The following is a 13,385-nucleotide window of genomic DNA, read 5'->3' as shown; positions in this document are numbered from 1 at the left end:
TCACAGAGGCTCCGAAACAGAGAAGGGTCTGTCTCAAAGGGGTTTTTTTTGGTTGTGATTTCTGCCCAATGGAAGCATCTCAATAATAGTTATAGGAAACCTGCAAAGTTTTCAGAGGTGTTTTCATGGAAGAACTGTCAGCTTGGACTGAAAAGAGCCAAAACAGCCCCAAGTGAGACGGGGCAGGAGCAGGACAAGAAGGCGACTCCTTTGCCAACAAGCGCCGCTGCTTATGGAAAAGGAAGGATGAACCAGAGGCGGAGCCAAGAGCCCTGCGCCATGGGCTGGAGTATAGCAACAGGTACACACTTATTTTATTTTTAAATATTTATTTTATTTATTTGAAGAGCAGAGTGCCAGAGAGAGAAGGAGAGACAGAGAGACAAAGAGATCTTCCATCCACTGATTCACTTCCCAAATGGTCGCAACAGCTGGGGCCGTGTCAGGCCAAAGCCAGGAGCCAGGAACTCCATCCAGGTCTCCCATGTGGGTGGCAGGGGCCCAAGTACTTGAGTCATCCGCCACTACCTTCCCAAGTGCATTAGCAGGGAGTGGAGCAGCCAGGACCTGAACCGGCATTCTGATACGGGATGCCAGGGTCACACGCAGTGGTTTAATTCCCTACACCAAAACACCACCCCACGCACTTTGATTTTAAAGTTGCCATAGCTAAGTGGCAGCTTCAAGGTTCCTGCTTCTACCTTTTAGACAGGAGCGTCCATAGTGGTCTCCTGTGCTTAGCCCACCGTTGCAGTTAGGTGCGTGTGAGGCAGGTAAAACTTACAGATCTTCAGAGTGATCGATCCATGGGACGGAACCAGAGCAAGAGGCCTTTCTGCACCTGGACTTGATGTAGATAGGCTGAGTCTGGTGCCAAATGGCGGGATGGGCAACTCTCGCAAGGAGTGGCTCTATTTTGCATTGCAGGAAAGTTTCAGAACATGTTTGCAAAATCTTTTACGCCTATCCCTCTGAGAACTTGGGTCAGCCTCCTCCCCTGGGATCTGAGCTAGCTTTGCTCACTCAGTCTCAAGCCATAGAACACGGTGGCCGAGATGCCGTGTGCTTTCTGAGGTTTCCATCTTGTTTTCTTGGGGTGCTCGCTCCGTGGAATGCTGACCGCAGTGGGAGAGGCCCCGCCCTGCTGGACATGCGCGTTAGACGCCCGGGCCAACAGCCGCCGTCAGCTTAGCCTTTCCGCCATCTGAGTGAAGACACTGGGATTCTGCAGCTCAGCCCACAGCTGGGCATCACTGGGACCTCAGCGCCGGGGGCAGTGGAAGAACTTCCCAGCAGAGCCCTGCCTGCATTCCTGACCTGCAGAATCTGTGAGCCTGCTAGGAGGCGCGCCTTACGCCACTAAGTCAGGCCCCATTAGGCAGCTAGCTGGAAGAACTGGTGAGAATTCTCGGGATTTTTGCATCATTTCCCTTTTCCCCTGCACGCTTTCTCCCCAGAGAAATACAAGAATACAGTTATTCCAGAATGCTTGGGGTTAAGGCCCAGGCTTAAACACATCAGAGTAGTCTGCATTTTTCTTTTGTTTATTGCTTTTTCAAGTTGAGGAAATGAGATTCTACTGTTGTCTGTGGTTGCTTGCTGATGGTATTTTTTTTGGAGGGGGAAGGGGGAACTTTTTTTTTTTTCCCTTTTATCCAATTCAATAGAAATTGGAGAAGAAACACTCTATAATGAGACTACTCTTCCGTATGTATCTTTACCTAGACACCTGTTTGTTTTAAATTTTATAAGGTACAAAATTACTTTAAAGTTTTTTTTATTTTCTTCATCACAAAAGAGCATCAATAAGCTGTAATCAATTTTGACTTATTTATTTTGATTTATTTGAGAGGCAGAGAGAGACTCAGACACACAAAGCTCCTGTCTGCTGATTCACTCCTCAAATGCCCATAATGTCCCTGGCTGAAGCCTGGAGATGGGAACCCAGTCCAGGTCTCCCACGTGGGTGGCAAGGGCCCAGCCCCCTGAGTCACCAGCCCCACCTCCCGGAGTCTGTGTCTACGAGAAACTGGAGTTAAAAGCCAGAGCCAGACACTGGCCCTAGGCACTCCAGTATGGAATGCAGGCAAATTATACGGTAGGCCAAACATCTGTCCCTGCAATAAATTTTTAAAATGCTTCAATTTTACTACACGAATGAAGTAACTGTTACCATTTTGTCATTTTGTCTTTCAGTTTGTCTTTATTTTTTGAATTTCCCTCCAGAAAAAAAAATTTTTTTTTTGGAATTAAGCCAAACCACAAATAAGTGTTATTTATCTTAGGTGCCATGTCAGGTGCCAGGGACATAATCGTGAATGAGTCAGATCCAGCCTTAGCCCTTTTTGATTTAGACTGTAGCTGGGAAGGTCATTGACTGAAGAATGAGGCATAATACACCAAAGGAATACAAACAGCAGCATTCGAAGATGACAAAGAGGGTCCTCGGACAGGAGAGAAATAAAGGGTGCGACGTAGACTGGGGTTCAGAGAAGCCTCTGTGAAGAAGTGGCCTTAGCTAAGCCTTGAAAACGTCACGGAAGGAAGCAGATCTGATGCAGGACAGGAAGGGCTCCCAGTGACGGGAGCAGCGGCTTTGCGGGTGGAGCTGGTCCCACAGGAGAACTGCAAGAGGACAGGGTGCGGCCGTGGTGAGCCCAGTGGTGAGGAAGCCAGGTGCACCAGGTACAGGGGGCACAAACCTCTCAGGTCATTCAGGAGCAGTGGGGGCTTGTGATCTGGGATGCCCCCGCTCTGGGCATCCAATTTATTGTTTTTTGTTTGTTTGTTTTTTGACAGGCAGAGTGGACAATGAGAGAGAGAGACAGAGAGAAAGGTCTTCCTTTTGCCGTTGGTTCACCCTCCAATGGCCGCCGCGGCCGGCGCACCGCGCTGATCCGGTGGCAGGAGCCAGGTGCTTATCCTGGTCTCCCATGCGGGTGCAGGGCCCAAGCACTTGGGCCATCCTCCACTGCACTCCCGGGCCACAGCAGAGAGCTGGCCTGGAAGAGGGGCAACCGGGACAGAATCCGGCGCCCCGACCGGGACTAGAACCCGGTGTGCTGGTGCCGCAAGGCGGAGGATAGCCTACTGAGCCGTGGTGCCAGCTATTGGTTGTTTTTTTTTTAAGATTCATTTATTTATTTGAAATTCAGAGTTACAGAGAAAAGAGGGGGGAGGTTGGAAGGGGGAGGAGAGAGAGAGAGAGAGAGAGAGATCTTCCATCCACTGGGTTACTCCTCAAGTGGCCTCAATGGCCAGGGTTGAGCCAGGTAGAAACCAGGAGCCAGGAATTGCATCCGGGTCTCCCATGTGGGTGGCAGGGCCCCAAGCACTTGGGCCATCCTCCGCTGCTTTCCCAGGGCCATTAGCAGAGAGCTGGATTGGAAAGGGATCAGCCGGGACTCAAACCAGTGCCCCCATGGGATGGCAGCATCACAGGTGGTGGCTTTACCTGCTGTGCCACGGCGCCAGCCAAGGAGGGAAAGAAAAAGTCTTGGCAGCTATCTCGGGTCAAAGGCCCTTGGTCACAGTCATCGTCAGCCGATGTCCGTGTGCGAGCAGCTTGCCAGGAAAGCTGCCACTCTGAGGAGTTCCTTGCACAGTGTCTGTCACAGGCTGTGTGCATGAGGGCTCCTCCTTCCGGGCTTCCCAGATCCCTGTGGTCAGGGCTTGGCACGGTGGCTATACTTTGGTACTCACAACTCTGGAGACGTACTGTCTTTTAAAACACGCTTTTATTTATTTATTTATTTATTCAATATTTTATTTGAAAGACAAAGTTAGAGAGCGAGAGAGAGAGAGAGAACTCCCATCGGCTATCTCACTCCCCAAATACCCACAACAGCCAAGGCCGAACCATGCCAAAGCTGGGAATCAGGAGCTCCATCCAGGTCTTCCGAGTGGGTGGCAGCGATCCAAGTACTTGAGCCGTTACTCACTCCCCACCCCCGCCCCGCCCCGGTGTGCATTAGCAGGAAACCGGGATCAGCAGCGGAGCTGGGGCTTGAACCCAGGCACTCTCGTATGGGATAGTGGAGTCCCAAGTCGTCACTTAGACACTGAGCCACATTTCCTATCTTTTGATCGCTAAGAAGACGACCAAAGGCACAGGTACGAGCTTCGGATGGGGCCTGGTTGCCAGAAAAACCAATCAGGGGAATATGGGGCTGGGACTTGGGGCCCCATCGCCTGACCTCCACAGAGGGGACGGAGACCGGAGCTCCACCACCAGCGGCCGATGACGTAATCGTGCACTATCAATGAACACTTGATCAAAACCCGAAGTAAGTGGTGGGGCTGGGGACACACGGATGTGCTGGGAGAGGGCACGGACGTCCCCGGCCACCCCGCCCTTGCCCTCGGCGTCTCTTCCTCTTGGGCGGATGCTGAGTTGTCCCCACGATAAGCTGGGAACGGCAGACTCCTTTCCCGGGTTCTGTGAGAAGCAAGGAGGGTGTGGAACCGGAAGCCCGTGCACCAGTCCGTCAGCAGTGAATGAGTGGCCCTGGAACTGTCGGGGCCCAGCCCTGCACCCATGGGGTCTGTGCTGGCTCTGGTGAGCCAGTGCCAGAAGCAAATCCGGCTGGTGCTGGAGAACACGAATGACAGGAAAGACCCCGCGTCCTTGGTGTCTGGAGGGGACTCCTCCAGAGTCCCCATGCCTGTGCTCTGGTGGCCGGCGTGAGGCTGGGGGTGGGGGAGAAATGAGTTTGGGCAGTGCCCCCGGGGCCCAGGTCCAGGACTGAGTGGTTACTTATCCTGGCTCCACTGCTGCTCAGCGGGGTGACCACGGCAGCCCCGTAGCCTCTGCTTCCTCAGCTGGACTGTGGGTGTGGCTGCTGCTCCGTTACTTTCAAAAGATCGCCAGTAATGGATCTAAGGAGTTTAGTCCCACGGCTGGGACCACGACGGCCAATTTCCACTGAGACGTCTTGCTCTCAAAGACTTATCTGTCTATCTCTATTCCCCCAGAGAGGGGAAAAACCGAACAGAGGTCTCATAATGCCAAAATAATGACAAAAACGAACAAAAGGCCTGGGACAGCCGATCAGGGCTTCTGCTCAGCCCCAGGCAGCTGCAGGCGGGCAGTAAGAATCGCGTTGGCATCCAAGTTTGCAGCAGGTGCACAAGGGCCAAGGCATCGTTCTCCCATCCTTCGCTGGGATGTCAGTAATAACTCAAGCCCCTCCCCCTGCCCCTGTATCTCAACTGTTGTTATCCTCTAGGGACCGTTCATTGGCACTCAGGTTGGGGGGGGTCTCGTAGGGCTCCCCTCCCCCATCTCCCTCTCCATGGCTCTGTTGAACTCCTAAGCTCTATTGTGGCTTTGCAGTCCTGGGGTTGAAATGGCAGCTGGGGCGAGGGAGGCGTGGGGAGAGCAGAGGCCCTCTGCTGAGACCCTGGCTGCTTGCTGAATTGCACGTGCTGTGCCTGTCGCCTTCCTCCTTGCAGTGTTTAAGCTGTTCTGGGGAAATTCTTCCTGAGGCGAAGGAAGAAGTGATTTGGAGCAGGGTGAGGTTCCGGCAGCCTGAGCGCTCCCCAGCCAGAACCACGCTGTAAGTTCCTCCACGCACAGCAAGCAGGTCCCCTGGCCGCCTGGCTTGCGCTCAGCTGACCCATCAGCCTGCTCTCTTCCAGCCCCGTCCTCCTTGGCCTTCCAGGTCCAGGGCCCCTAGGAGATGTCTCCTGATACCTTGGTTGGAAATAATCATTCCCTCTTCGGAACTCCCAGGTGACAACAGCTCCCAGTAATACAGAGGTGCCACACCGTCAAATGCGTGGTTTTCTAGGGAATTTCAGTATCCTTGGTTTATTCAATGGCTCTGCCCCAAAGGGAGCAGGAGATGAGAGGCTGATTTATCCGACAAATATCACCAACTACCTACCAGGCATTGTCCTCGATGGCCTTACATGAAACACAGCCAAAGACCCTGTCCTCCTGGAAGGAGACAGACAACAGACGAATAAGGACATAACAAGTCAGACGTGACAACTTCGTGGACGGCAAAGCAGCAGGAGGTGCCGGGTGGTGACGGCCATAGAGGAGGAGCTGTTCTTTGTCACCTGGCGGGGGAAAGCCTCTTTGACAGATGTCTGGGCAAAGCAGGGAGAAGGTGAGAGTGGGCTCCGTGACCAGCTGGGGGAAGAGCCGTGCGACAGGAGGACAGGGAAAGTGCATGGCCCCCAAGGACAAACCGCCTGCTATGCTGGAGCGGCAGCGTTGGCCAGTGTGGCTGGAGCCGGAGGGCGTCGTGGAGGAGGGGAGGTGGGGACAGACCTTGAGGCCTTCACGAGGACTTAGACTTGAGCTCTGACAGACATGGGAGTTGCTGGGGGATTCGGGTGTTGGAACCGCATGATCGGGTTCAAGTTGTTAACAGGATCACCCTGGCTGCAGTGCAGACAGGGCGCTGCGGGGGGCTGAGGGCAGTGAGCCGCCAGCACCAGCGTCCAGGCCAACAACGCTGGCCAGCTAGGGGTCTGGTCCCTCTGTCTGGCCCCTTCTCTCAAGCACTGCGTGCCTTTCTGTGTCCAAGAAGATTCTCTTCTTTGAATAACTGCCTTTCCCTTGCTGTTCTCTGCTGCACTCGGCGGTAATACAAGTTCATGATGGAAAACCCTCTTAGAGAATAAAGAAAAGCAAGAGAAAGGAAAGATTTCCAAAGGCTGCAACCCAGACACCGCAGATAAGTCATCTACTTGAGCGCCTTCATGTGCGCGAACTAAGTGATTTTTCTCATCAAACAGCAAAGAGGAGGCAGCAGCCCGGGCAGGGCAACCGAGCAGGAGAGGGAGGCTGCCATGCAGGGCCACAGGCTTCCTGCCCTGGCCGTTTCTGTCCTGTGATGCCAGCTCTTCCCTCCTCGGGGCTCGGATGAGACCCTCCACGCAGCTCCCCGGGGAAATCAGCTCTCCCGAAAAGCTCCAGCTCACCCGGCCGGCCCCGAGCACACAGCAGCCCGGCGGGACTGGGGAGAGGCCAGGAAGGACTTGAACACAGAATTCAAGGGGAGTGAAAGAACTCGGCCATCCCGATATATCCTATTTAAAATGCAAAAGGTCCACGGTGAACAAAATATCAAATTTGAATAGAGACGGGACCCGACCTGCACCTGGTTGACCCAGAAGCTGTCCCACAGGCCCAGCCTCAACACACACACACACACACACACACACACACGGGCGTGTGGAGAGCCTCGTGTGTGTGCCTCTTTCCTGGAGGTTGTTTTGAAGCAACTCTCAGGCATCCTGCCACTTACTCCATAAATAATTCAGCTAAGGATCTATACGCGCTCACATTGTCAGTGTGACATTGTCACATCTAACAGAATTAGTAATAATGGCCCAGAAAGCCAGCTATCAGCTGGAGCTGTCACACTTGCGTGCTGCTGCCCTGGTCTACTGCTCGTCACAGCGCCTACTGTCACAGCTGAACGGTCCTTGCTGTGGGCCCTCGGGTGTCCCTGAAACCCCGCCCCCTCACCTCCCTCCTGGCGCTCTGTAGACCTTCGCAGGTGCAGAGGGATGGAGAGCTTCCTGGAGGGGGAGGGGAGCACCAGGCTCTGCAGTGGGAGGGAGCCAGGGCCTGGGGTGAGACAGGGCGCTGGGCTGGGAGGGGAGGTCAGGGAAAAGAGGTGGAGCTCAGGGGTCCCCACGCTGTCACCCTCACACCTGCATGGGTGGCGATGTGTCCTGTGAAACCACACAGGAGCCACCCCCCTCCCCCCAGTGGCCACTGTGGCAGAGGGCGCGGCCAGAAGCGCCCTTGACCTAACCGGAACCGTGCCAGCCGCCCCCCTTGCAGAGTCAGCCAGGTTGGCGAGCTGGCTTTCTTCTTGTGGGTCACCCTGGGTGCGGCGAGGGCTGCGGTTGCCCCCGTGGGGTGATCTGGGATTTGCCAGCATGCCCGGGATCCAGGGCAAGGACTCTGCCAGTGACAGCCAGGTCCCTTTCTGGCAGAGAGCCTGACGCTGGAGCCGCCCTGAGACACTGAGGTCCTAGGAGCCCCCCCACGGGGCTGCAGGTACCTTCTGGAACAGTGCAGCCCCTTCCCAACCCCACCCTCGCCAACAGAACCCCAACTCCTCCCCCTCCCAGGGGTGCCGTGTTTGAGCGCGGCCTTATCCAGTGCGCTCCAGGGACCATGTCCTTGTTGTCTTCATTGCTTCATCCCTAGCGCTTGGCATGGCGGCTGGCACCACGGACACAGTCCCTAAATACCTGTGGAGGGAGTGAATGGGTGCAGAAGCACAGCTCTCCCGTACAGTGCTAGCGATTGCAGGCCGGGGCTCTCCACCCCTAACCCTCATCCTCACCTTCCCCCTTCAACCACCATCGCCGGGTTCCCTGGGGGTGGCAGGGGTAGGGTTCCTGGCACACAGTTCTGAGCACCTGCTGTGGGAGCAGGGTTGGGGGCAGAGGTGTTGAGCTCCCCTCCCTCAAAACCCTGTGGTGCTGGGCGGTTTTCCTGTCTCCATAGATTCAGATCCTGTTCTTGACCAAACCAACCAGAGGAGATTCTGTTGTTTGCAACTGAGTGCCTTAACTGACACAACCCATTAAAAAACAAAACAAAACAAAACAAAACAAAAAAACAACGGTGTCTCCCTGCTCTGCGCCCTTCCTGCCTTCAGCCTGGGCCTTGCCAGTTACCGGAAGCAAAGCCATTCCAGGGACTTCCACCTCTTAGGGGCTCCTGTGAGTTATGAAGAAACCTGCCGATGCTTCGACGTAACTACTCTTTCTCAGGGCCTGCACTGTGGCACACTGGGTTAAGCCGTGCCTGCGAGGCCAACATCCCACAGAGCACTGGTTCCAGTCCCGGCTGCTCCACTTCCCCTCCAGCTCTCTGCTGTGGCCTGGGAAAGCAGCAGAAGATGACCCAAGTGCTTGGGCTCCTGCCACCCACGTGGGAGACCCGGATGAAGCCCCTGGCCCCTGGCTCCAGCCTAGCCCAGCCTCAACCATTGCAGCCATTTGGGGAGTGAACCAGCGGGTAGAAGAGCTTTCTCGCCCAGTGCCATGCCTCTCTGTAACTCTGCCTTTCAAATAAAAAAAAAATAAATCTTAAAAAACCCTTTGTCTCATTTCCTTTTGGGTCAAGGCAGATTTGGGAGCAGGTTGTTCTGAACTCTCTGCAGGAGCCCCCTCCCCTGAAGCCATGTGTGAACACGCATGTGTGCATGTACATGTGTGTGCTGGTTTGTGACTTCAGTTACAATGACAGCAGTGGCTGCCACGAGCCAGGCTCCGTGCTGGGCGTGTTACGTGCCTACTTCATGCCACTGCTCTAGGACCCCTGTGAGGGAGGGTGCATTATTGTCCCCACTTTACAGAGGTGGTGGCAGAGGTGTGGGGGTGTCCCTGGCTGCTGCATTCGTTCCTGGGCTGCCACAGCAAGGCGCCTCGGACACCTGCCCCCCCCATAGCTCTGGGGCTGGGGGGCGGGGCCAGGGTGTCTGCCCCGCCTGCTCCTCTTACGGACCTGTGCAGCCAACTCCAGGCACCATGCAGTGTGCTCACTGCCGGTCTCCCAGTTTCTCCTTTTCCTAGGAACGGCAGCCACTGGATTGGGGCCCACCTCCATGACTTCATCTTAACTTGATTGTCTCTGTGAAGTCTTTGTCCAAATAAGGTCACATTCTGAGGGACCAGGCTCTTTCGGGGAGGATACAATTCAACCTCTAAGAGCCGATTAAGTGGAGAATCCAGGCCCATCCAACAGACCCAGAGCCTTTGTCCTTGGGAGGGAGGAAAACAGTTTAAGCGCTCTCCAGCCAGGCTGGGGACGGTGGGGGAGGAGAGGCAAATCTTTCCCTTTCCTTAAAAGCCAAGGGCAAGTGGCTGGTTAGGTAAGGTGGAGCAGGGGTGGGAAACAGTAGGAAAGTCAACAGTAGGGGCCGGTGCTGTGGCATAGAGGTAAAGCCGTCTCCTACGGTGCCAGCATCCCACACGTGTGCTGGTTCGAGCCCCGATTGCTCCACTTCCAATCTAACTCCCTGCTAATGGCCTGGGAAGAGCAGCAGCAGGTGGTCCAAGTATTTGTGTCCCTGCACCCAGGTGGGAGACCCAGAAGAAGCTCCTGGTTCAGCCTGGCTCAGCCCTGGCCATTGTGGCCATCTGGTGAGTGAACCAGCAGATGGAAGATCTCTCTCTCTCTCTCTCTCTCTCTCGACTTTCAAATAAATCTTAAAAAAAAAAAAATAAAGGCAACCAGTAAACATTGAGTTATCAAGCCCATGACCAGGGCTTAACCCCATAAACCTAGGATGCCAGGAAGAAGGGGGTAGGACACGATCCTCACAGCTGTCTCCCCCTAGGGGGAGGGATGTTGTTACATCAACTGAGACATTCCTGAGCTAACGCTGTGTCATTCACAGATCAGGGGGCTTCTGGCTTCTCGGTGCCTGGCCCCTCCTTGTGTGGCTTCCAAGAAAGCCCTCAGGTGCAGAGACACAGAAATCAGGGACTGGAAGAGGTGAGGGAGCGTGTGCCATGCCACTGACGTGGCTTTGACCAAGTTCTTGGCCTCTCTCTGCTTATCTCCTGCCTATGTGTGTTGTTGTAGGGATAAGCGAATCAATGCATGACAAGCCTTGCACCAGAGCCTGGCATGTAGTTAGTGCAATTAAAACCTTGGCTATAGGGCCGGCGCCGCGGCATAGCAGGTAACGCTGACACCTGCAGCGCTGGCATCCCATATTGGCGCCAGTTCGAGTCCTGGCTGCTCCTCTTCCAATCCAGCTCCCTGCTGCTGTGTCTGGGAAAGCAGCAGAAGATGGACCAAATCCTTGGGCCCCTGCACCTGTGTGGGAGACCTGGAAGAAGCTCCTGGCTCCTGGATTTGGACTGGCCCAGCTCCGGCCCTTGTGGCTGTTTGGGGAGTGAACCAGCAGATGGAAGACCTCTCTCTATCTGCCTCTCCTTCTCTCTGCCTCTGCCTCTCTGTAACTCTGCCTTTCAGATAAGTAAATAACTCTTTAAACAACATTGGCTGCGGTGGCCATGTTGTTCCTCCACTCTCACGGGAGCAGTAGGGGCCGAGCTGCCTCCTGTGCGCTGGTCCTGGGCCTTGCGTGCTCCTTGCCCCCGGGCGGGCCTGCCAGAGCCACCAGGGTGCTCTCCGTGTGGCCGCCAGGAACTTGCACTGTGACGCAACGCTTTTCCCTGAGGGCCGAGTGACTTCCCAGCGACGCCAGGAGCTAACGGTGCTTGTACTGGAAGTGCACGGCTCTGAAGTCTAAGTTCTTGAGAGTGATAGCGGCAGGGAAATCGCTTTTTAAGACTCCTCCTAGAAGGTGGTGGAGGTGGGAGGAGCTCTCTCATGAACAGACACGTAACTAATAAGTGGGATGCCCAACTCTTCTGTACAAGAGGGGTGGATTTTTTTTTTTTTTAAATAAAGATCTGAGGGTGGATGGACATCTTGTTACCATGCAGCTGTGGGACTCAGCCAGTCAGGTTCGAAGCCCAAGGGCGCCGTTTCCCAGGGGCTCTGGCGGCTGCCTGCTTACTTGCAGTGTCGACGGGGCACAAGGCTTCCAGAACTCGAGTAGCTGGAAGAAGAATTCATATTCCTACATTACGCCGACGTGAAAGAGCCTGAAAGCTTTCCTTGTGTGATTTCAGGCAACAAGATCGACATAAGTGGACGACAGGTGCCTACAGAAGAAGCCCGTGCCTGGTGCAGGGGCAACAGCAATGACCTTTACTTTGAAACAAGTGCAAAAGATGCTACTACCAATGCCGCAGCAGCATTTGAGGGAGCAGTTCCGGGATTCCGCTACAGGGGACAGGTCAGATCGCTTGGATCAGCCAGACACGGTCAGTCTCCATGGAAAGCCCAAGCCTAGCTCATCTTGCTGTTGAGTTTAAGGAGATAGTCAGCGCCTTCTAACCCACTCACACATGCACTCAGCGTAAACACAAGGGTGGAGAAGAGAATTAGCCTCTGCAACAGTGAGTCATCTACGGAAATTAAACTAATATACAGGAGCCAGCACTGTGGTGTAGCGGGTAAAGCCACTGCCTGCAGTGCCAGCATCCCATATGGGTGCCGATTCTAGTCCCGGTTGCTCCACTTCTGATCCAGCTCCCTGCTAAGGCCTGGGAGAGCAGTAGAGGGTGGCCCAAGTCCTTGGGCCCCTGCACCCGCATGGGAGACCCCGAAGAAGCTCCTGGCTCTTGGCTCCTGGCTTCGGATTGGTGCAGATCTGGCAGTTTCAGCCATCTGGGGAGTGAACCAGCGGTTGGAAGACCTCTCTCTCTCTCTCTCTCTCCCTCTTGCTTCTCTATAACTCTGCCTCTCAAATAAATAAACAAATCCATTTAAAAAAAATGGCCACAACAGCTGGCCACAACAAACAGAGGCTTTACCCACTATCCCACAATGCCAGCCTTAAAATTTGAGTATTGTAAGTCAAGTGCTGTTGACTATATTACACTGCCCCCTACTGGAAAATGGGCAACTTGCACATCCCTTGAACACAGCAGCAGAAATCATCTGGGAAGGACACAGATGGGGAATTCCCTAAGAAAGGGAGGTTATCTTGCAAGATGTCACCCAGCATCTAATAATTAGAACAGAGGACACACAGCTAACATCATTCATTCACTCCTTCATGGACTAAGCGCTGTTTGGTGATAGGCGCCTAGTCTTCAGGTTTATCTGATCACTCCATGTCAGTAAAAAGTTTCTGATTGCGCCGGCGCCGCGGCTCACTAGGCTAATCCTCCGCCTTGCGGCGCTGGCACACAGGGTTCTAGTCCCGGTCAGGGCGCCGGATTCTGTCCCGGTTGCTCCTCTTCCAGGCCAGCTCTCTGCTGTGGCCCGGGAGTGCAGTGGAGGATGGCCCAAGTGCTTGGGTCCTGCACCCCATGGAAGTCCAGGAGAAGCACCTGGCTCCTGCCATCGGATCAGCGTGGTGCGCCGGCCGTAGTGCGCTGGCCACGGTGGCCATTGGAGGGTGAACCAACGGCAAAGGAAGACCTTTCTCTCTGTCTCTCTCTCTCACTGTCCACTCTGCCTGTCAAAAAAATAAAAATAAAAAAATAAAAAAATTTAAAAAGTTTCCGATTGCATGGTTTCAAAATTTATAATTATTTGTATATAGTACTAATTATTTGTAACTGAGTGCATAATATTTTACTAATAAATTATGTACATTATACATAGTATACATTTAATATTTTATTTTTATTTATTAGAAAGCTACAGAGAGAAAGACAGACAGAGACACAGAGATCCTCCATCTGCTGGTTCACTCCCCGGATGCCTACAACGGCCAGGGCAGGACAGGGCCAGGCCCAAGCCAAGAGCCTGAAGCTCAACCTGGGATTCTGTGTGGGTGGCAGGGGCTCAGGTACTTGGGCCATCACCTGCT

At 54.2% G+C, this 13,385-nt stretch overlaps 1 pseudogene; it reads left to right on the top strand.

The window, feature by feature from the left end:
- Positions 1-5,528: 5,528 nt before the first annotated feature.
- On the top strand, positions 5,529-13,071 carry LOC149123343 (ras-related protein Rab-9A-like; annotated as a pseudogene).
- The last annotated feature ends 314 nt before the right edge of the window (positions 13,072-13,385 follow it).

This window comes from Oryctolagus cuniculus, chromosome 11 (assembly GCF_051225735.1).
Source record: "Oryctolagus cuniculus isolate XC-2025 breed Fujian yellow rabbit chromosome 11, ASM5122573v1, whole genome shotgun sequence".
NCBI classification, from domain to species: Eukaryota; Metazoa; Chordata; class Mammalia; order Lagomorpha; family Leporidae; genus Oryctolagus; species Oryctolagus cuniculus.
This window is presented reverse-complemented; position numbering and strand designations above follow the sequence as displayed.